The following is a 24,605-nucleotide window of genomic DNA, read 5'->3' as shown; positions in this document are numbered from 1 at the left end:
CTCAGAGACAGATGCCAGGCCACAGGCTCCTACTCGGTATTTAATTCCAGGTTTATTTGCACAGGAGCCTTGTAAGTATTCAGATACTTAAGCAAATAGAGAGGGGGTGGGGGGGATCTAAAAGTGATTTTTACAATTTGGCCAGAACCAAAGCATGGATGCCTCCTTTTGACAAAGCTCAATACTTTAAAATCAGAAGTTGCAAGTTTTTTTTTTTTTAATTAAAAACAAGCTTTTATTGTGCACTGAACTTGCAAAGCACTGTGCTAAAAGCAGACAGAAATGGACATGTAAATGCCCGTATGGTACAGATAAGATTTAAATAAATATGAACCATAAAGTATGATGAAGTCCACAGGCGTTCAAAAGAAAAAATTCCGGCTGTGAGGGAATCAAGGAATGTGTTACAAAGGTTATGCATGGCATGTTAGCTTTGCTAGAATGTGAAGGAAAGAGCATTCTGGTTCTATGCAAATTCCATAGCTCCATCCATGAAGCCTGAGGAAGCATGAGCAGCCTGAGGGGGAAGTAAGGGCACCAGGATCCCAGCAGGGACAGGCTGGAAGTTCTGCAGGGTTAAGTCATGAGTGAGGAAGGAGGAAGGCCATGTGCTAAGACGAGATGAGGAAAGAAACGAATGCTTCTGGAATACATGCAACCCACGTGACCCTGGGCTGGGGGTTTGTACATATCTTCTCTTTGGGCTCCTCCCAACAACTCTAGGAGCTAAATGCTGTTACCCACATTCTACCAAAGGCAACCTGAGACTCAGAAGGCTCTGCAACTTGCCCAGTTCCACAAGGCAGTCAGAGGGCGGCGGATCTCCCTTGTCTTTTCACGGCACCATATTCTTCTCTCCTACCAAGATGGCCTAGTACAGGTTTACTCCTGATTCCTTACACAATGGGCACTCCTGCCCTGCGGCTCAGTTAGTGTCATGCTAAGAATCACCTTTATTGTTCACTTGGGGGGTGGGGATGCTGAGGGGAGAAGGTGGGATGTACAATACTCACTCACAAAGCACTTTCTCTACTGTCTTCCAGGTAGCAGGGACTTGCCAGCTCTTGCTACACCTACAGATTTCGAAATAAAGACAGGGAAGTGGAAAAAACCAAAGCCCAAGTTCATAAGATTGCGTCGATTAGAATTCTGAATTTTATGTATGAAATGTCTTTTTAAGAAGTATAAAATACAGGCAGAATCATTGCTCTGCACTGTGTGGGAAAAATTACCAAATATGCAGGAAATCTCTCTTTGTGAGACTTCTACCCATCATTTTCTGAGGATATATATTTTTTTCTCTCTTTTCAACAAGGAACCTAATAATAATACAGGCAGAAAAGTAGGGTGCTTTACAGTGGTCGACCTGGAGCTTTGAAATGACATCATCATTTACATAGCGATAGCTTTAAGAAGTCATCAGGTGTATGTGCGACACTTTTTCATGAGGCAAACCACATTTCACACATGCGTGGGTCACAGCATCCAGTTCCATGAAGCGGCCATAAGGAGAGTCAGGACTAGAGAATGAATACCTGGCCAGCCCGTGTGGGGATGGGAATCTGGGCCCAATGGACCATCGGAGCCTCTCTAAGGAGACTCCTTGTACTGGATTTAGTGATCATTAGTTCTTATTGGTTAATGTTAATCATATCATGGTTGAATGGTGGGAAAAACTGAACCTAAGGCTAAATAAACCTAAAAGGAAATCAGGAAATTAGAAAATTAAGAGCTGTTTTTAAAAAAGTTTCCCATATATATGCTGATAATATACTCCAAAAGTACTTTCCCATTCATCCTGTCATCGACTCTCTCAAAAATGGGTACAAGTGTGCAAATGTACATTTTAAGTGTGTGGTACACTACAGTTTAAAATTGTTACTGCTGTTGTGTGAAGCATGTATGTCGTACTCCTGACCAGCATGTTTCCACAGGGTGGGTACTGTGGCCTGTGTTTTCTCTACAGTGCCTGGTACACTGACTTGTGTGTATGTGTGTAGTTAAGAGTATGAATTGTAGGCAGAATAACATTATGAAAATATACCTTCTTTGTACATTTCTGGATTTTAAAAAATATATATATTTTATTGATTTTTTTTTTTACAGAGAGGAGGGGAGAGGGAGAGAGTTAGAAACATCGATGAGAGAGAAACATCAATCAGCTGCCTCCTGCACACCCCCTACTGGGGATGTGCCCACAACCAAGGTACATGCCCCTGACTGGAATAGAACCTGGGACCCTTGAGTCCAAAGGCCGATGCTCTATCCACTTAGCCAAACCGGCTAGGGCCATTTCTGGATTTTTAAAATGTCCACGAATAATAATAGTCAGCATGCACAAAGTACTTTACTACGTGCTAGGCAACGTTCAGAGCCCTTCGGACATAGGAAGTCATCTATCCCCTAAGCAGGTAAGTGAAGTCGGTGTTATTACTAGCCCCTGTTTTTCTGATAAGGACACTGAGGCACAAATAAATTGAATGACACAGTTAACAAACAGCACAGCAGGGACTCACACCCAGGCAGTCTGGCTCCCAAATCTCTGCTCCTAACCACTACGCTACACTTCTTTCAAGCATCATTATAAATTAGAAAGGAAGGAAAAAAGAGTTTTTCCATTTCAAGAAGACAAGATCGACTCTGCTGTTAAGAGCACTTGAGCTTCTCCCTAAGGTGGGAGAGGCTCTTTTTACCTCACGGAGAATGTTCTCAGCCACCCACAAAGATCGATGGCTCATCCTCATGCTAGCCAGGAAAATGCGTGAACTTACATGAGTCACGGGGGGGGGGGGGCGGAAAAAAATCAGTGTTTTGATAGAATTACTGTCTGTCACATTTAGGAACTGGTGTCACTGGACTCGTCCTCCATACACATGTACACAAGTCGTACCATATAAACTCGGCGTTATACTTCCAAACCAGAGAGAAAGTTCTTTAAACGAAGAGGAACTTCCAAGTGAGAAATGTAAATTACATTCCTCTCCTCCCACCCGGAAGGGACGGTTCAGCACTTACAAACTGCCTAGCTGGTCCTGCCGCTGACATTTGGAAGAGATTCCTCTATAAATCAGTGCTTGATTGTGGAAAAGGCTTCCAGAGAATTGAAGGCTTCCCTATGAGAAAGGTTATCTCGTGACAGTGAGCAGCAGCGTGATGCCAACTTCTGTCCCTGGCCTCTGCCCGGGAACGCACAGAGGATGACAATGTCTGAATCCATGTTAGGGCAAGAAGGAGACAATCAACAAGACACTAAAAGCAACAGCACCCGTCTGTGGGGAGTTCATCTCACACATCTTTTTCCCAGTCGTAAAGGTTATTTGGAGTGGATCCTTCGCTGAATTCCAGCATCTCCAAGCGTATGACACAACACGTGCTCATTTTCTCCACGTCTACCGTGTTTCCCCGAAAATAAGACATCCTCTGAAAATAAGACCTACGTACAGGTTTCCTTCTGAGTGAAATATAAGGCATTCCCCTGAAAATAAGGCCCCCCCCCCAGGCTAAACATGAGAGTTTTGGTCCACTGATTCTGAAAGAAATGGAGTCACAGGAAATTCAGGAATTGGATTGTTATGATGATGTTCCAGAAGATGATGACATGATTGTCACTGAATAAATGAGTAAACTCTTGATACTGTAGGATTCAGTTTGTCTGGTTTGTGTTGACAATTACCGTACTGTATACAGGTAATAAATTTCCTTTATTTTCATTTAACAATAAATGTGTACCGTATTCTTCTTCATGGAAAAATAAGACATCCCTTGAAAATAAGACCTAGCGCATCTTCGGGAGCAAAAATTAATATAAGACACTGTTTTATTTTCGGGGAAACAGGGTGTGCTTAATGCTTCAGCCAGGAAAGAAACTTCACTCGGAAGCTTTCCTTTAAAACGCACTGAACACACAGCTATCATCTAAGTGATTCCACAGCCTCCCTTCTTCGCAAAACATTTTTGAATTTTTGCCAACCACCAAAAATACACATTGGGATTAGTTTACTGGCAGAGACATAAAACTGAAAAAATAATGAGGGAGAGACGAGGTGCTGGGAATAGCACAGGGCGATGGCAACTAATGACTACCGTGAATACCTCAGCCTCGGAATATTACAGCAGGAGTGATGGGTTTGTGTGAGTGGCTCCACACATCTGCTCTCTCCAAACGGACCCCTGCGTTCTTTACCTGACATTTACCCGGTGAGGGCAGATCAACAAGTATATTTTAATTTTGTGGGAAGTCACCTAGCAAATAAAATGTCTACAATGGGAGCCAACACGTAGTGCGTTGTTCTTTGGACCGGTTTCATTGTGGCAGAGTGACCGCCAGGAGAGATGCTCCAAACGCTATGGCCCTTCAGCCCTCCCCCAGGGCCAGGGGCCTTGCTGAGCGTCACCATGTTGGGTTAGACCCACTCCTCCCTAGGATTAGGGAGGATGGACTGAATCTGCTGGACAGTCCTACTTACTGTCATAAATAAGTCCATTTTCATGCGGAAAGCACATCACATCTTTTTTGGAGGAGAGTAAAATTTTAAAAGCAAATAATTTTAAAATTAATGTGATGGTGAATCCCACTGTAGGAAGTCGTGCGTGACTTACTGGCTTTGTATATAATGGATTTGCTTAAAGGAACACCTGCATTTTAGATGCTACTATCAACTGGCTGCGAACAATGGAGTTAGATTTCTTTATTTTTTTATTTTTTATTTTTTTAAGTTTCTTTATTGAGGTATTACATATGTGTCCTTATTTCCCCATTACCCCCCACCTCCATTCATGCTCCCATCCCCCTGTTGTCTGTGCCCATTGATTAGGCTTATATGCATGCATATAAGTCCTTTGGTTGATGGAACTGGAGAGCATTATGCTAAGTGAAATAAGCCAGGCAGAGAAAGATAAATATCACATGATCTCACTCATTTGTGGAATATAATGAACAACATAAACTGATGAACAAAAATAGACCCAGAGACAGAGAAACATCAATCAGACCATCAGACCTCAGGGAAAGTAGGGCACAGTGGGGGTAAGGGGAAAAGATCAACCAAAGGACTTAGATTTCTTTAAAGCCTACTAGAAAATAAACAGAAAAGAAAATTAATCACTGTCTTAAAAAAAACCTGGGATCTTCTGATGGGGTTGACCATTTGTTTGAAAATATTTTGGTTACCTTTTTATTTTTAAATAATTATTCTATTTTAAATTCCCTATAGCCCAATTACCTTTAATTTAAAAGTGAGGCAGAAATCACTGAAGTTCATGTTAGAATCTGTCCCCAAAAAGGCTCCTGCAAAATATGCCTCTTTCCATTTTGATAGCCGCAATGTACCACTTCCTTCCTCTTCACCCTAGATTACCACACAAAACCCCCTAATAATTTGACAGGAAATCATAGAACACATGTGAATTTCTACTATATTCTACTTTTACATGTTTGTATCGTCTACAAGAGAGGGAAGGGCCAGCCCAGGTCCCTGAATGCACCTGAAAACCAGTGGTTCCCCAAAATTGCACATTAAGTTTTGCACATTCTCTGAACTGCAGATGCCAATGTCAAAAGCCCACATAGTTCCAGTTCTGCCATCACAAAGGCTCACACAGCAAAAATACCCTTTAGGAAAGCCTCCATCAATGACTTACTTGTTTTGAGCACTATGAATGCAAAAAACAGCAGAATCTTAATAACAGGAACTGACCCTGTGAACTAACTAGTCCAGGGATAACTTCTTGGAAGATCGCCATTTGTAATGATGATGCCCTCGTGTGAAACCTAAGTAGATGAATGAGGTTAAGCTAGGACACCGTGGAGGGAAGGAACCTAAAATTGACTATATCTTCCTCCAGTGGCTCTAAGAACTCTGATCAACACAGATCAGATGCTTCCTCTGTCAGCAGACTTAATCAGCCCTAAAAGTGCCCTCACATGGTACAAGGCAGTATCCCCCCCCCCCCCCCCCGGAAGTGCCAACTTTGTATTGAGAAATATAGTCTGCCTTAACTTCAGATTGTCATTCACAATGATCCTGAAAAAAAAAAAGGGCACCAATTTAAAATATCTGACCTGATACCATGCTGTGCAGTTGAGCTCCGCTTCCTGAAATTCATTGTGTTATAGGAATCCAGACACCTTTTTTTTTTTTTTTTTAAATCCTAAACTGTGGCTTGGTGACTTTAAACAAATGTGGACCTAGCGTGGACCCGCTCAGCACTGGATGGAATGATGCTGTCCTCCTCAGGGCTCCTCAAGGTGCCTTGGGGCCCTTTTCACGTGAGCTGGGTCCTTCAACCCTTCCTAAAAGGCATTACCACGAAGCCATCTCTTGTAACACCTACGGTTCAGGGCATAGAATAAGACCATTGTGTGTGACCTGATTTCATCTCAGTGACTGTCCCAGGATAAAGAATGACATCATCCCATTCTTTTTTTTCCTGATCTCCACTTGTGACTATCCCGGCCCCTGCAACTCCCCCTCTCGGCAGAATTAAACTGCTGGCTCCCTCCCTCCCACTCCCCAGCCCTCCTCCCCAGGGGAATGGCTATTTTCTTCCTCACTTCCTGCCCGAATGTGTCCTGACGGCAAGAGCAAAGGGTTTTCCTCTGGTCGGTCCTCATCCCTGGTGTTTGCTCCCTCGCCCTGTTAGACAAAACGCTATTCTAGAGGCAGCCCGAGCACACATCTGCCACGGCAGGCCTCGGTCAGAGGAGACTGGACAGGATCCCGCTAATGTGCAGCCTGGTGCGGACAATGCATCTCATCCCATTGGAGTGTGGTGTTTTTCTCTAAGCGCAAACTGGCTGGCTTGGTGGCTGTATTGTCTAAACAGACCCATTTTTCTGTGTCTGTACCTGAGCGCAGAGTTGGAGGCGTGTGCACGCCAATGCTTGCTTTGTGACTTAGATCTGTATGCAGACTCACATGTGAAAGTATTTAGGTGCAGAGGGATGAAAGGATGGTACAGGAGAAGACACTGGTCTTCGCGAGTTTAAAAACTGGCATTGAGAGGCAATCAGGGAGAATGGATGTGTGAAGGAAGGGTCAGAAGGCGGAGTTTTCTGTTATCTTTTACAGGAAAAGAGCCAAAGCGCCTATTATGGTCCATAACCATTGTGAACATGACACACGAATTTCACCCATGAATTACGCAGACAATGCAGAAACGACACAGGTTGGATATAAAGGTAAATGAAAACAATCAGAAGAAAATTGTTTTCATTTGGTGGTACCATATGAAACTACTGCTTTTATGGGTCAAAAATAGTCTGATAGCAGCAATTTTCTATGATTCCACATAACATATAATCATAGAGGAAGAAATTATGGGCATGGGTTGTATGTGTGGTTTTCTGAACTCTTACTAAAAAGTTACGTATTAGGTGGATACTATATTGTCTTTTTCAGCAAATACATTATCTTAACTAACATTAGGATGCTGTGCAATAAATTGCCCTCTTTAATGAGAAATGTTAATGAGAAGTGATTACAAAGTTTAGAGACTGCTTCTGAGTGCATCCCACTTCAGCTCCTAATATTCTGGACCAAGATTTGAATGCTCACTGGATACTAAGAAGAAGATAATTTCAGTGGATTTTAGGGTCCACACCGGAAATCAATTCCTTGATGACATTTAGTTTATATTATAGTGTGTGAACTATTTTTTTAAAAATCACTTAAATTGAAATGAATGTATTGAGTATAACTTAAATAATTAAAGTAACATAAAAAAGAAAGAAAGAAAATGTACCAAGTAGGCACAGCTAAGGCAGGCTTAGGACAAAAATTTCCACCCCAAATGGGCATCAACAGGGCTAGGAAACACCTTACTTTCCTTATAAACAACCTTGTCTGACAGGGCCATGTTTGAGTCCAGAAGGTACAATAGCGGCCATTCAGATTTTGGCAGGTGTATCTCAAGCCAACAGCTCGGCTCCACAAAAATAGCAGACTGCTCCACAGGTGTGAACATTGTTTACAAGAACCCTCAAAATCTCCCCCAAGCTGTGTAATGTAATTGTCCCTTTGGTGCCCCATTCTCTATGAACACAACCTGTTTCTGCTTGGGACAAGACAGTATCTCCTGGAAGTCGAACAGTCAGGAGGCCCTTGGGCAGCCTCTGAGATTTGCCTGTAACATCTCCTGGTTCTGTTTTTTGCGTTATGTATTTTGGAGATGAGGCCAAGTGCAATGAACTGCAGGTAAGCAGTTTTGAAAGCTGGAAAAATATTAAATGAAAGAACTTCATACCCAGATGACACGAGCAGACAGGCAGTCAAAAATGCGCAGGCAGCAGCATTCTGAAACCCGAAGGCCCATTAAAGTGGTTGTTATTTGACATGCCTGCCTGTTGGTATGCACAGAGAAAGGCTGATTTCTTTCTACAGAAATGACCAACTGGAAGGACTGTAGGTCTGTGAATACAGATGCAATGGTGGGGAGGGACTCGGCTATCTATCCAATTCTTCTCAAAGGAGAGGTGAGGAGGGGTAGAGACCTCTGATGCTGGCAGCTGGTCGGACTTTGAATTTTTAGTCCAAAGCCAGAAAACGCAGACTGGAGTCTGTATGCATAGGAAACGCACAGATTTTTAAGAAAAAAGGAAGTGTCAGGTGTGTTAAATTAGAACAAGGGATTCTAACTTGACCTGGTATTAGAATAACACATTTCTATTTCCTCAAAATAAGGACATGCTGAGGAAGGAAAAGCACATAACGCTTGAAGTGGTGAAATGACCCACTGAAGGGAGGGAAGTGTGAAATGAAAGATGACTGGCCAGGTAATAAACAGCATGGCATCCCAGCAAAGTGGCCTCTCCACACACAGAAGAAACAGAGGCAGACGGCACTGAGAAATCAGGGCTTCAGTGCCCTCTTGAGAAGACACAGGGAGCTCCACTATGAAGGGTGTTGCAGACTCTTGTGTAGTTCATTTTGAATGGCACGATTTTGAAGGGCATCTTCTTTCTTTCCTTCAGAAAAAGTGATGTGTTGGGCTAGAGGTTCACAAAGAAAAGGTTTGGAAAACTGACTCTTGAAGATGAAGAACTCTTAAGAAATCACAGTTCTGTTCATTGACCTTATTCCTAAGTAAGTATCTTATGTTAGTTTCTGTTTTGGAATTGTTTCCTCTCCTGTTTCAAATTTTGAAGTAAGGAGACCTACACTTCAACTTATCTCCTCTTACTGTTTTTTTTGTGGATAACCAGCATCAAATACATTACTGGTGATCCCTCAAACCACCTGCGGACAAAGCTCAGCGAGTTATGGAAAAACTGTAAATGATCATGATTTTAGATCAAGGAACTAACCACAATCTCCCATACACTTTCAGCTATTTCCTGTCATCACTTGCCATTTGTAGTCTGAAGACACAATGTTTAATTCTGAAAGTATTAGAAAGAGAAGTTGGCTAAATTCTTGAAAGACAAACCTGAAATTCAGGCCAGTCTTGTTAGAGGTTTTGTTTGTTGTGTTGTGTGAGGTTCATGAACTTTTCAGTGACTAGGGGACTTTTTCAAGCCAACCTGAGCCATACAAGGTTTGAATAAAATCAAGCAAAGGGCAAAGGTTTTGAAGAGGCGCAGTTGGAAATCAAGAGAAACTCAACAGCTTCCGTTGGGTTAGTTTTGGTAGAGGTGGAAGGGAACTACTTTCAATGTTAATATTTGAGATAAGACTTTTGGGGGTGTAAAGTCATGTGAATCAACATCCCTCAGAACGTTTCTGCAAGCAGGTTTGTGTTGCCGAGGTGGGTCTCTATAACTCTCTCTGGCCCCCCAACAGTCTTGGCACTAATATCGACATGGCCAAGGCCAGAAACTGTGAAGGCAACCTGAGAACAAGACAGGCGACCACTATACAGTTCTCACACCTGAGAATGCCAATGATTGGGAGTAGCTGGTCTGCCATTCACGGTCCCTCAAATTCCCCTAAGCTTCCTGAACAGCTCATGACATGTTAATACAGTTATGTGATTCTTTAGATACCATTTTTCAGATGGTTCTTTTGCTATTCCTGAAGACTAAATTCACAACATCGCTCTGCCACATGGAAGGCCCTTTTTAGCTCTCACCCAAGAAGGAAGACACCACAGGAAGGTGCTGGACTCTTCAGTGTCTTAGAAACTGCCCACCCATGAACCGTTCCCCTTGTCAAAGGACATGGAGTGCTCAGGTTTAATCAGCGCCTTGGGTCAATTACTCAAGAGATAAATATTTGATTCGAGTACCTTTGAAAGTTTTCTGTAATTACTCAGTCTTGGAAAGCCTGCATATCATTTGCCAAATCCACCTTCTTCAGATGATGGTTGGTGGCCGTTTGCACCTACAATGGAGAAACGCAAAAGTGCTTTCAGTGCATTTTATCAATGATTTATCTTTCAGATGTTGCCCTTTCACAACTTCAAGGGCGGACATCAGTAGGAATAATATTCTCTAAACTTCATCCAACCTGATTCCTCTTACAATCACTTGCCAGAAACCTTGAAGAATTGTGGGTAATTTAGTCCTTTTGTAGAAGTTTCCATTGGATTCTTTCTTTGAGGGGAAGACTAGCCATTAGATTAATTTCTTTCTTTTTTTTAAAAAATATACTTTTATTGATTTTACACAGAGAGGAAGGGAAAAGAATAGAGAGCTAGAAACGCCGATGAGAGAGGAACATCGACCAGCCGCCTCCTGCACACCCCCTATCGGGGATGTGCCCGCAACCAATGTACATGCCCTTGACTGAAATCAAACCTGGGACCTTTCAGTCCGCAGACTGACGCTCTATCCACTGAGCCAAACTGGTTTTGGCTAGATTAATTTCTTATTATTCTTTGACTGGATTTCATAAAAACAATTAAAAAAGAGTTTCTTTTTAAAAGTTTACAAAGTGTTCCAGGTTTAAAAGTTGAGAGAGGTCTTATTTTAGATGATGAGATCTATTTTAAAGAAAAATGTGTTGAATAATAAAATCTTCTAAAGTGGATGCGAGCTATTATATGATGAACAGCAATGTAAACATTTGCAGGTGGTTAAATTTATTTCTATGCTGCATTTATGGCAGTTGAAAAAATGTGACAAAAGCCAACTTAGTTTGAATAAAAGGAAACACCTATTTTAATGCATTAAGGATTTGATGAAGCAATCTTGCTGCCACAAATAGCCCATTTTAGCATGTACACATCGTATCTAAATGTGGATATGATATATGAGATAGAAGAGGAAATAGAAGAGATATATCTTATTCAAGAAAAGAAAAATGACAAATACTAACAACTCAAAATTTCCTTTAGATTTAAAAAATATTTCTCTTGCCCATGTACATATTAAAGCATTTCATTCAGAGCATTTAATTTATTTATTCATTTACCTCTTCACTGTTGGTTTACAGCAAGGGGAATCTCAGAGGTAATGAGGTAATGGGTGGAGATCGTTTCCCTCAGTACATAGACCAGGAATCTCCTCTTGTTCTGGGATTCAGGATACATGTGGGCGGTTCCAGGTCCTTCCCTCTATTCCAGAAGCTTCTTACAGCAGATTGCTGCAGCAGGGCCTCCCTGGCCCTGGCTTGTTGCTGCAGGACTTTCTCTCCCACATCACCCTTATCACATCTCTTTCCATTCCCAGCAGAAGCTTGACTCCTCCACCCCTTACGCCATCCTCTGTCATCGGGCATGCCCAACCCAGTCGGCCCTTTGATCACTCTCCTGAGCTCCTTCTCTCTTGGGAGTGGATGAGTTCTAGTCTGTTTATATTCTCTTTTTCCATGTCTCTGATAACATTACAATTTATTATAAGCATCACACAGATGTCCACTTTTTAAGTATGTTCCAGGGCCACATAGGAATGTTGGTATTTACAGTTATGCGTGGCACCTCCTGCTCTCCCGAACTGAATGCACCTTTGGAAGTGACACTGTAAGCACCCGAGGCCAGTAGAAAGAAGTTGAAATCTGTGCCACACAAGGTAGCACTTACCTATGGAGTCTCCACTGCCTCCACGGCGAGGGAACACCTGTCTCTCTGGGCAGGTCTTAGGGGTCCTCAGTGCGAGGGTTGTACCCCAGGCTTTGTCTTCATGTCATACGCTCATTATAACGTGGTCCTGGTAACTTTCATGAACTGACTGAGCATCGCTGGGAAGTCAGGACCTAGTCACACTGTGATCCTTGGTTTGTTTTGGAGTTTACTCCAGTTTTGGTAAAAAAAAAAGTAATCTGGGACCCTGAACGGTTCTTGAAACAAGGATAACTTGTAGGCCCCAGCTCTGAAGCTGGGCCACACAAATGGATCAGGGGACCACTGGCCTACCTCTGGGTCACTTGCCCTTTTTTTATCTTAAGCCAGACCTATATTTTCTGTAAGCAGTGACTCAGCGCATGACTCAGAAGTGTATGTGTGTGTGTGTGTGTGCGTGTGTGTGTGTGTGTGTTGAGAGAGAGAGAGAGAGAGAAAGAGAGAGCACTAGCTCACCAGTCTGTTTCTCTGTTGGAAAAATAAAATATAAAACTAGAAACCTCCAAATCCTTCCCTGTTCTAAAATTCTATAAAACTTTGGCAAGTGTGCCCACTGATTTGACATCACCATCCATAACCAAGTGTGGGTGTGCACCAGAATTTCACCTGCTGATAATAGGGTGGGGAGTTAAGCTTGATGGTTTAAGAGCTGCACTTTAAAAGTTTGGTTTGGCTTCTCTCTGTATTAGTGTTATTGCACTTAGCACTTGTGAACCCACGCCATAAAGCAAGTGGATGGCTAAACTAAGCTCCCTTGGCTTTCTCGGTTGTTCAGAAACTGAGCTGCATTTCCTGGCTCTCAAACTTCGTAAACTCATCAGATTTCGCTGCAAAAAAAGTCACTAAAATAACAGTCCTCAGTGTAAAACACTAGCACCATTCAGAGGGAAATGCTGAACCAGTAACTGATATTTTTAAACCGTGAACTGGAGGCATTTTTCTATGCTGTACGCACATATACATTTTCACGGATGTGTAAAGTAAAAGCTTATTTTTCCTAGGCAGTTCGTCTTTTAATTGTCTCCTATAAATGGCGTCAGTCTTGCTGCAGAAGTGCGCTCTGCCCTTGCTCCCTTGTCCTTGTTAAGTAATAAATATCTGGCTCCAAACTGCCCTCCCTAAGGAGTTGGTGGAGGGTCCAAAATGTCCTCGTTAGAAAACCTGCACAGAACCACATGGATCTTGCCACTGTGACGACGCACGCATGTGGGACTATTACTTCATGCACAATGACATGAGACCAGAAAACATGTGGACAGGAAGCCAAACCCAGGAGAGAGTTGGAGAGCTTCCAGCTTTCCACAGAGCTCAGAAATAAAGCAAAATGCAAAAAAACGATTCTGAACTCAGGTGTCTGGGGCCAGCACGGCGTCACCCTCTCCACTCTTCACTGTGTAGGGAGCACAGTGGTCCAGGCAGCACCCAGCCTGGAAGGAAACATTATGTCAGCAAACCCAAAAGGCTTGTGAAGTTGCAGCACTTGCTTAAGAAGCTGAGACTTGTAAGTGTGGAATGGCCAGAGCCATATATGGAAGCTCAGTACATTCTTCCTACTCTCAGCCGTGCTGGTGGGAATTTCCCAAGTCTCTCTTGCTCCTTCTTTAAACAGTAAGCTTGCCCATGATGCAAGCTCATCTTATTCTAAAGTATATATTTGGTGATTATTTTGTATAACAGAGCTAGTAAAAGTTCCTTTTTGGGACTCTTCATTTTTTGTTGTTTCACGGAGGAAGCATTTTAACCAACAATAGAAACCTTTTTCAGAGCCAAAGATAACTTCTGGAGTTTGGGAAATTTTGAAGCAAGCCATCTGAAACCAGATAGAATTCAGATTTTATCCAAATATTACCCCCCCCCCCTTTTTTTCTCCTCTCCAAATACTATCTTTCTGATGAGGGGTGAAACTTTCTATATTTCCAGGTAGACGTAGGCTGTTAAATTTATTTGTAAATGTGTTGGTACAGTTTACCCATCAGAAAGGAATATTATATGACTTTTCGAGATTAGCCATGAAGTCTGGGACTAAGTCCCCTTTGTAATAAATGGTATTTGCTTTGAAGTGTTTAGGTGGGGTAAGAACTCTGGAATCCAGGAAATCTGATAGAAGCTTTGCCATAGATGATTAAGTGCTGAGCGGAGATGGGTGTAAGGTTATCAGAAAACTAAGGTTATCAAGTAATCAGACCTCAGAGACTTAAAAAAAGTCACAGCTTCCTGTCTGCTAACGAGATTGTTTTTTATTGTTTTGACATTTAATTCTAAATGTTAAAGTTCTATTTGTCATCTTTTAGAAAGTCGCAAATGTTACCCACCCTTCACTTCCTATTTTGCACCATTCAAGCACATGGGAAAAACTTCCTACTCACACTGAAGAAAGAGAAAATGGTTGTAAGCTAAGCAATGCATTGCCTTAAAAATTACTTCCTTTACTGCAGGCTCTGACTGGGTCCCCCAATTCAAGGGAAGCGATAAAGGCTGAGAAAGGCCGGCTAAGGAAAGGGCTGTTTCTTGATGAATATTCATTCTCTACGAATATGTGCTCTTTATGAATAAATATTCTCATGGTACACAGATTTTTTCCCTACTCTCTGTTCATTTCTGAAGGCTCAGTGGAAGTAACAATTACTTTTTTTGAGAATAGACATAGTTATTGTCAAGACTGCCCCAGACATGGCCTTCCTGTTGAAAAGTTAATGGGAAAATCATCTAGTTAACAGCAGGGACACAAGATGAAAGTTCAGGGGCCAGTGAGCCTGCATATTGACATTTATTGGGGACACTGAGCATAATGGGGAGAAACCGGCTTTTCTCTTTAAAATTTCCAAGACATATTCCATTTTATACTTTTAAAAACCCTGTTTTTGATTTTTACTCAGTGTTTCAATCTCTTAGTGACACCTCAACCCAACAATAACTCAACTAACTCAATTTTCTTCTATAAACTTGTGATTTCTCTTGTTTTATGGTATTCTGTTATAGCTGCCCCATTGCCCAAGCCCAAATGAAATCGCAGATGTTTCCTTTGCCTTCATTCCCAAGTCGAGAATGTTCTGCCTTCTAAATATCTCTGGATCTGTGGCTTATTGTTGACCTACCCTGCTGAGGATCTCAGCACTTTTCACTTGTACCCTACAATCCTCAACCGGTCTCCTACCTTATAGTGTTGTCACCTTCACGCATTTGCCAAACCCACACTTCATATTGGATGGTACATGATCTATATAAAATCTTCACCTAAAACATTGATAATGTCTGCTCTGCACCTGCTCAGCCCAATGCAAAGTCCTCTCTTGTCTTCCCACTGATAGGTGATCCTGAAAGTGCCCACTCCGGGTGAGTTTAGGAGCTTGTGTTATAATGCTTCCATCACTGGGATGGGTTTGCGATAAGCAAACCATCAAATAACAACATAGTCTATTGAACCAAACAATGTCTTAGTGACATAGCTGACTTACATTTCAGCCTAAGCTTTAAAAAAAAAAAAATTATATATATATTATTGATTTTTTAGAGAGGAAGGGAGAGGGATAGAGAGTTAGAAATATCGATGAGAGATAGAAACATCTATCAGCTGCCTCCTGCACACTCCCTACTGGGTATGTGCCTGCAACCAAGGTAGATGCCTCTGACTGGAATAGAACCTGGGACCCCCTGAGCCCACAGGCCAAAGCTCTATCCACTGAGCCAAACTAGTTAGGGCTCAGCCTAAGCTTTTGATATAGATGTGAACCTATAAAACAACCTTTTTGTGAATCATAAGCTGGCCCATGCATGAGCTGGAGTTTTACCAGAGTGGTTGGTCCAAACATCCTAGCATTAAGCAGCCAGAACACTCTGGATTGGGTCCCTGATGACATCTCCAGCCTCCCCTGAGGTTCAATACTGCAGCACCAACTGAAACCAGGTCCTGTTCCCAGGCTTTCTCACACCTTCTGCTCCCTGAGTTCTTCCCCTCTGGAATGTCCTTTGACACCCCTGCTGATCCTTTAAAAGGCACACAATCAACATCATCTTTGTCACAGTTCCCTTGACTTTCACTAGGAGAGATCATCACTCTGGCCTCATCTCTGTCGCTTAATCTTAAATTCTCTTCTATTTCTGCAGGTAATACACTGTTCAGAAAATTTCCCGTCTCCTCTTGCAGGGCGGGATATTAATCTTATCCAATTACTAGTGCTCGGCATAGCATGTAGTACATTGTAGATGCTCAATAAATGAAGGAACTGAACCAAAGATGAAAAAATAGAGTTAATGGGAAAGCCTGAAAATTGACTGAAGTGCTACTATTTTCAGACACTGTGCTGGATTTTTATACATATTACTTTCTCTCTTTTTTTAAAAAAATATATTTTATTGATTTTATACAGAGAGGAAGGGAGAGAGATAGAGAGTTAGAAACATCGATGAGAGTCATCGATCAGCTGTCTTTTGCACACCCCCTACTGGGGATATGCCCGCAACCAAGGTACATGCCCTTGACCAGAATCGAACCCGGGACCCTTCAGTCCCCAAGCCGACGCACTATCCATTGAGCCAAACCGGTCCTGGCCATATTACTTTCTTTTATTCCTTTCAACAATCCTGTCGTTGGGGTCAATAGTCTTCATCTTATTTAACAGATGTGAAACTTGAGGCTGAAAATCTTAAACATCTTACTGCTGGTCATATAACCAGCTGATGGCAAAAACAAGCCTCAGATTGGATCCCATCAGAGTTTGTGTTCTTTCTACTATGACCAAGTATGCCTTTAAGGCTAACGTTGAGATTATGTGGCCGATCTTGGTTATTAAATTAGCTAGAGTATAGAATTTAGTGTTGACAGATCACTTTTAAATTTAGGGGTAAACCAACTAGAATCCAGGCTCACTTTCAACTTTAATTATGCCTTAGGATTTCTTGGAAGCCCCCAGAGAATTCTAAGTGGAAATGTCATGTAAACAGACTCTTAAACACAGACATAATATTATTAGGTTTCCCATGTTTATTGGGTAAATAATTAAAAAAATAACTCTATTGGGTTCTGAAACTTGACAGGAAATCTTCCTACTTGGCCCATTTTGGATATTATGCTATCATGTAAAATACTAAGCATTAGACAAATTCAGCAAATGGAAGAGTTCAGAATAATTTAAAAAAATACACACACACCCACACACACATACATATATACATTATATGTAGTTTGCACATCTGTTTAAAGAGAAAAAGCTCAGTGCATTAATCATAGCACTTGTGTTACTAAAAGTGAGGGGTTTTGCGTTTCTATATTATTACCAAATTATATTCCTTTCCTGAAATAAAGACAGTAATTTTCTATATCTCATAGTGCACAAAGTTACAACTGTAGTTTTATGAAGGCAAATTGTAGAACTCGCCAAAACAGAACTTTATTCCTTGGCTTGTTCAATTAGCAAATTATACTCCCTAAGTGTGTAGAAACTACCTTGCTCAGTATGATCCAAGAGTTTTTAAATCCCCCTTTTGTTGGAAGACAGTTTCTCAAAGCAATGCGCATCATCCCCGAGAAGATTACTGTTAATTCAGCATCCTTTGCAGACACACAGCTAAAAATGATGGGTTTTGCCAGTCCACGATTTTTTAGTTTTCAGACCCTTCGGCTAGGGCAGTGAAAAACGCAACAATTTACAGGTCCGCTAGCGTTACAGCATTTTTATAGAGTTTATACAAGCCGGTGCAAGATTCAAGCTACAAGAAGTGGCGTCTATTTCATAGTGTGAAATGAAATTTCCACCAGTTATGGTATGTTTGTCTCAAATTGTGAGCGTGAAAGCAGGGAAAGTGACCAAAGTTGTTGCAGTTTCTCGTTGCCTATTGAGCCAGGTGAACAATCAAGGCTTCTCTTTAAGGTCAGACGTGTGTACAACAGTCAGGCACCCCCCAGGACTCGGAGAGAGGGGCCAATTCCAGCCCCTCGCCTGGGTGCTATTTGGTTTACTGAATTATCACAGGAACCTCAGACTCCTCCTGTGATTTTTAGGAGGGATCCAATTGGGTGGAGAATGTTGGCCCGAAACACTTTCCATCATCTAAGAATATGAATGAGGGAAACGACTGCAGTGAATAAATAACATGAAATGGACCAGACAGCAAGGAAAGTCTGCTTCCTTCGGTTTTAAAGAAAAAGCAGCCCTAACTGGTTTGGCTCAGTGGCTAGAGCGTCAGCCTATGGACTGAAAGGTCCCAGGTTCAATTCCGGTCAAGGGCATGTATCTTGGTTGCAGGCACATCCCCAGTAGAGTGTGCAGGAGGCAGCTGAATCGATGTTTCTCTCTCATCGATGTTTCTATCTTCCTATCACTCTCCTTCTCCCTTCCTCTCTGTAAAAAAAACAATAGAATGTATTTATTTAAAAAAAAAAAAAGAAAGAAAAAGCAGAGCATCATACTTACAAGGGCTGCCTTCAAAATCTTCTCCAGAGGACACGCTCTGGCCACTGGCAGCCTGCTGAGTAGCAGAGAGAAGGTGGCAGAGGGACCGCCTTCCTCCTGAAGGCCAGAGTCATTGTTCTTATCTCCCCTGACCTCCCTGCAACAGGAACCAGGAAGGCCTGGCCTCTGACCCTTGCTGCCTTCCCTCCTGGCCCCCCTGGCCCCTGAGCCTCAGGCTGGCGTTTCCTATCTGCAGCTATAGCCACCAGGCCTGACACTGGCCCCAAACTTCACGCGGGACAGTCTGCCAAGGGCTTGCGAGATGAAGGGAGTTATATAAGCCGGAGGATTATCATCATCACACACCCCCGTAGAACCAGGGCTGCCAAACAAAGGGCAGTTCCAAGAAGAGGAGGAGCAGAGGCAGAAGTTGCACTGGGGGGGTGAATTTCGGGACACACTGCTGAACTGACTGGAAAAAAAAAAGGCAACTCAATCTGCGTATGCAAACCTCCGCAAACAAACAGGGAGCTGCAGCTGGCCGCAGCAGCAGGGGGGACCGGCGGGAGGGCTGCTGGGGGAGGGGAGGAGGGAAAAGAGCTGGGTTTCCGGCACACGGTCCGGCCCGGGCCCCCACCCCCCGCCCCTGCGCCCCACACAGTAGCTGCCTGTGGCAGGATGGAGTAGATGAGGAAGACGTGGTATTTGGAAAGGCAGGCTTTCCAGACACCAAGTGCTTAGTAAACACGGATGTTTCTTAGAGTCAGACCAGGTGCTTCTGCCGCTCCTCTGGATTCCCGGTCTCCTGTTTTCTTAATGACGGTTGGTAGGGAGTTCCTGGTGCCAGGACCAGCCCTCTATTTCAGTCCTCCAGCCATCTCTGCCCTTTTCTTGGTGGCAGCAACAATCCAGGAGAAGGGTTCTTTTTCCCAGACCATGGGTCACCTCTGCTACCTTCCCACCCCAACTGTGGACTTCCTGTTTTCTCTAGATTATTATTATCTTGCCCTGTTCTGGGCACTGCTCCCCAACAGCAAGGAACCTCCTCCTCCTGGCATTCAAAGCTTCCACTGGCCTCCACACTGACTTCCTGCTGCCTCACCTACCCAGGCACATTCAAATAGGAGGCAGTCTCCAGAATGGCCCAGCAGTGACCTCCCACCCTTCCTCTGCCAGGAATGCCTTCACTCCCACTTCCTTCAGAGTTCGGTTCAAATCCCACCTTTCCCACAAAAGCCTTCCCAAATGCCTTCTCTTTTCCCCTGCTGACTCTGCTTTTCTGGTGTAATTGCTCACCTGTTGTCTGGCTGCAGAGGTTTGGGAGCCTGAGTGATTCTCCAGGGGTTTGCCTAAAGCCGGTGCTTAATGTGTGTAGGCTGAAGTTTAACTGACAGTCAAGCTGATGTTACCCGGGCCATCGTTCTTGGAGTGAAAGGGGCTCTATGCCACCTCCTTGGACTCACGTGAAAGCCGCCACGTGGTAGTGACGTATGGATGTTGACACTGTGCTATAGCCTTATGGGGGGTTTGTGATATCCTTCATGTTTGTGTGTGTTTACAACTTCTCATGAATTAAAAAAAAATAATAATAAAGCTTTATAAAACATGTCAAGGAGCATCTATACCTGGTGATAAAGAACCAAGATGGCAGCTGAGGTAAATGCAGGTACTCACTGCCTCCCATAACCACATCAGAATTACAATTAAAGTATAGAATAACCATCATTCAGAACTGCCTGAACTATGACTGAATGGAAGTCCTACATCTAGAGAAGTAAAGAAGAAAGCATATGGGGACTGGTAGGAGAGACGGAGGCATGGAACAGGCTGGTCCGATACCCATGTATGGGTTTTTTCAATCAGGAGGGATATCTTGGCTATGGAGGCCTCCTATGAAGAGCAAGGGGTCCCATCCCCACACCAGTCCCCAGCCCAAGGTTCCAGAGCTGGGGAAAGAAGTCCCTATAACTTCAGTCTGTAAAAACCAGTGGGGATTGTGACTGAGTTACACAGAGACTGCTTGAGACCCAGGTAGTTCCTCTTAAATGGTGAGAACAAGAACTTACCCACTCCCTCCCTCTGAGCTCTAGCACAGAGGCAACAGTTCAGGCAGACCCAGGGACACACAGGGAGGAACTGGATTGTCTGACATTGGAGCAAGAACTCGGGGGTGTCTTCCTCCAGACAGTGATGCTTGGAGGGGACACAGTTCCTGAGCTGAGACCTCCCCATATTGGAGAACTGACTGGCAGCCAAATCAGAATTTCCATCAGCCTGGCTCACATTGTTCACCCCACCCTGATGACTCCCTGAGATCCTGCCCCATCCAATTTACAGCCCCACCAAAGCTGTATACACTGGCTTTTCTATATGAATAGCCTGTCCTTTCTCAGGCTTCAGATTTTGCTAAAATCTCTCAAACAAGCAACAGCTGGCATCAGCGTGGCCCATACCTATCAATAGAAGCCCAAGACAGCTTGGCCTTGCCTGGGCACTTCTAAGCCCAAACAAGTAGCAGTCGTCTGCAAATCACCCTGTAGCTTCTGCCTGGTGACCCCAGGCAATGGCTGACTGTGCACCTCCAGGGAGGCCCCAGAGCTAGTGCACTCTATGTATAGCTTCAGACCATACCAGATTACAACTTTACATATCCATAAGCGACACATTCAGTATACGTCAAAGCCTCACTGAAGCAAGTCCTGCTCCCTAGGGTTATCTCCTGAATAGCAGCTCTTCCACTGTAGGTACAGCTGTTCCTTACAGCCAATTGGCCTGGAGGTCAATTCCTCTCAATGACACCAACAGCAATCAAGGCTCAACTACAATAATCCTGTGCACACAGTCCACACAGGGATATCTAGAGCAGCAGTTGCCAACCGGTATTCTACGGACCACTGGTGGTCTGTGAGGTCTGAAAAGTTGATGACTACTGATCTAAAGTGCCCAGGTCTGGTGATTGGGGGTGCTGAGGGGCCCTTCAGGACACCTACTATACAAGGCCACTCTACTAATTCAAGGAGACATAGCAGCTCTACCTAATACATAGAAACAAACACAGGGAAGCAGCCAAACTGCAGAGACAAAGAAACATGTCACAAATGAAATAACAGAAGAAATCTCCAGAAAAAGTACTAAATGAAATGGAAGCTGCAAACTACTCAATACAGAGTTCAAAACAGAATTGTTCAATGATCTTAATGAGAGCTTCAAGGGACTTAATAAGACTTTCAATGATCTTAGTGAGAATTTCAAAGACATGAAAAAGGAGTAGTCAGAAATTAAGCATACACTACCTGAAATAAATAATAATTGACAGGGATTCAACAGTAGAGTACAGGAAGCCAAGAATCAAATCAATGATTTGAAATATGAGGAAGCAAAAAACACCCAATCAGAGAAACAAGAAGAAAAAGGAATAAAAAATATGATGATAGTGTAAGGAACCTCTGGGACAACTTCAAGTATACCAACATTCCCATTATGGGGGTGCCAGAAGAAATGAGCAAGCTATTTAAAACCTATTTGAAGAAATAATGACAAAAAACTTTCCCTACCTGGTAAAAGAAATAGACTTACAAGTCTAGAAAGCACAGAGAGTCCCAAACAAGAGGAACTCAAAGAGGCCCACATCAAAACACATCATAATTAAAATGCCAACGGTTAAAGACAAAGAATCTTAAAAGCAGCAAGAGGAAGCAGCTGGGAAGAAGAAGGAGAAGTAGAAGAAATTTAAAAAAAGGAACAATAAAATGGCAATAAATACATATCTATCAACAATTAAACCTAAAATTAAAAATAAACAAATAAGAAAGCTAATGAACAAAATAAACTGATGAATAAAATAAAACCAGAGGCATGGAAACATGGAACAGACTGATGAATCTCAGAGGGAAAGAGGGGGGTGGGAAGAGATTAACCAAAGAACTTATATGCATATATGGACACAGACAATAGGATGGTGAAGGCTTGGGCAGGGGTGGGTATTGGGTGGAAGGGGGCGATCAGGGAATATCTATAATACTCTCAACAATAAAGATTTAAAAATCTAAATAAACTTTGGTGGTGAAGGGATTCTAAACTTTGAGTCAGTTCCCTTTAGGATGTAAGGTGGTGAGGGTAGCAGGAATGTTGGCATTTACTGTACTGCACATTAGAGGACTATAAAGTGGTGCTTGCTAAATAGAATGCCAGGAAATTTCCCAAAGGTATGGCTTTCAGAAATCACAGACTTATGGGATGGACTGCATTTTCTGGGGGGAACTCCTCCACTGCTGAAAAAAATGCAGACTATCACAGCAGCAGCTCGACAAATGAACAACGGCTGCTCTGCTGAATTGTTTTATGACATGGAGAGAAATAGCAAATGTGAGCTGTTAGGAACTGAGTGTCTTGTGGTTTAGTATTAAAAGGTTCTTACTGACGTCTCCCCTATTATTATTTGGTGGAAGCAATGTGCTTTACATTCCATCAGTGGTGGTTGGATTGACCAGCGTGTCATTTAAGAGACTTGGGGTGTGACTACACATGCTCTCCAAGGCATACAGAATGTTCAGTGAATTAGGAGCATTTCCCCACCCCCTACTAATTTGGAACAATAAAAACCAGCTCAGGTTCTTAGGAGGAGTTTTTAGTCTCAAGTTGTTGAGGTTTGGGCTTCAGGAATGACAGAGGGTTTCATTGCAATGTCGTAGTTCAAGTACAGGATCTTCCCACACTTTGTTCTGCTCAAGTCAGGTTCCTAACCTTTATCACAGCTACTATTTATGAGTCCCCACTGGGTCGCGGGCACTGGTGAGAACTAGATGCTTTACGTACATTCTTAACCTAGGAATTGTCCTACAATAGAGATGTTTATATCTTCACTTGACAGATGGGGAAACTGGACATAGAGCTTAGGAAGTAACAGAACTAGAGTCTAAACTCAAATACGTCTCACTCCAGTCTACAATTTTTCTCCATTCTGCTGAAAGCTGGAAGGAACCTTGGAGAGTATCTCACCTGCTGATTTTCAAACTGGTTCCAAGGAGACCTGGGCTTTTCAAGAAAGTGTCTCAGGAATCTTGGAGTGAGGGGGCATATAGGGTTGGAGCAAATGGGAGGGGGAGGCCAGGTCATTCGGGCTTGGGCTCGATGTATTGGCTTCCAATAAGGAAGTTTCCCTTCTACCTGTTTTATAGAATGACTTTAAATTTTGTTTGAAATAGGGTTTTCTCCTAAAAACTATTTAAGAACCCTTAATCTAGTTTAATTTTCTCATGAAAAAGGTACAGAAGTTGGGGTGCAGAGAGATTTTATAACAGTCCCGACATTAACTTCAGATGTCCACGGTTTGCCTAAACCTACTGGCCTCTCCATGTTATTTCTCCTCACTTGTTAAATCACAGGGAAAATGAGAGAGAGTCTGACCCAGGTGTGTTTCCTGACAGTATTCCTTTTAAAAAGTGGGAGGCAGGAATACCTTCACCCAAGCAAGCCAGACCATTTCATGGCCCTTGGCTGTGAGTCTGAAGTTGGTCAACATTCACAACCGTGACAAATTAAAATTGAATAAAGAGTTAAATATGCCATTTGTCTGAATGATTTAAGTCTCTTGCCCTGCTTTCATTCATGTCAAATCAAGTAGCAAAAATTCTGCATGAATCAGCTAGCTAATTACATACCCTTGGCCTGTGAGTGTTTTTGCTACAAAACTACGTAAGCCCCCATATTTATCAGCCCAGTCAAACGCGACTCCTTTCACTCTTTTTAACAGGAGTGCAAAGACATCACTCTTAGAAGTCCTGGAGAGGCAGGGAACATGAACACTTATAAGCCTATATACAGTAGCTTGTATGAATGACAAGCTTGTAAGACCTAAGATTTCATAGGATGCCTTTACATCTTGGAGGGTTCTAAAGGCCTGTGATTTCTCCTATTTTTACCTAACACCCTGTGGAAAAGGCTCCCCACCTGGCTAGTTCCTCTACAGCACTCCAGCTGGTCTTCAACCAAACAGGTTTATCTTCCCTGAACACCCAAAGTCATTGAAAGAAGCCAATCGCACGCTCCCCTGAAAATGGGGACATCTCACCTTCTTTTTACTACAAAGCATGCTCAAAATAGCTCCTTTTTGTTCACTGTTCTTGAATTCATCCTCTGTGTGGCCTTCCATAGTATGGAGTGTCCTCCCTCCTTAGTATAGGTGACTAAGAAACTGCTGTTTGGCCCTAACAGTTTTGG

At 42.9% G+C, this 24,605-nt stretch overlaps 1 protein-coding gene across 6 annotated transcripts in view; it reads right to left on the bottom strand.

Annotated features, from left to right (window-relative positions):
* Positions 1-24,605, bottom strand: part of SULF1 (sulfatase 1) — a 170,406-nt gene that overhangs the window by 125,108 nt on the left and 20,693 nt on the right. For 3 of the 6 annotated variants that reach the window (XM_036437100.2, XM_036437103.2, XM_045581471.1), the window contains exon 3: positions 10,225-10,319. The exons of 2 other annotated variants lie outside the window; for them this stretch is intronic. The gene's annotated coding sequence lies outside the window, so the exon portion shown is untranslated. Of the gene's footprint in view, positions 1-10,224; positions 10,320-18,407; positions 18,609-24,605 lie in introns of those variants that run through there. One more of the 6 variants, XM_045581473.1, reaches the window with a different exon arrangement.

This window comes from Pipistrellus kuhlii, unplaced genomic scaffold (assembly GCF_014108245.1).
Source record: "Pipistrellus kuhlii isolate mPipKuh1 unplaced genomic scaffold, mPipKuh1.p scaffold_m20_p_14, whole genome shotgun sequence".
Classification (NCBI taxonomy): Eukaryota; Metazoa; Chordata; class Mammalia; order Chiroptera; family Vespertilionidae; genus Pipistrellus; species Pipistrellus kuhlii.
Note: the sequence above shows the minus strand (reverse complement) of the source record. Positions and strands in the feature narration are given on the sequence as shown.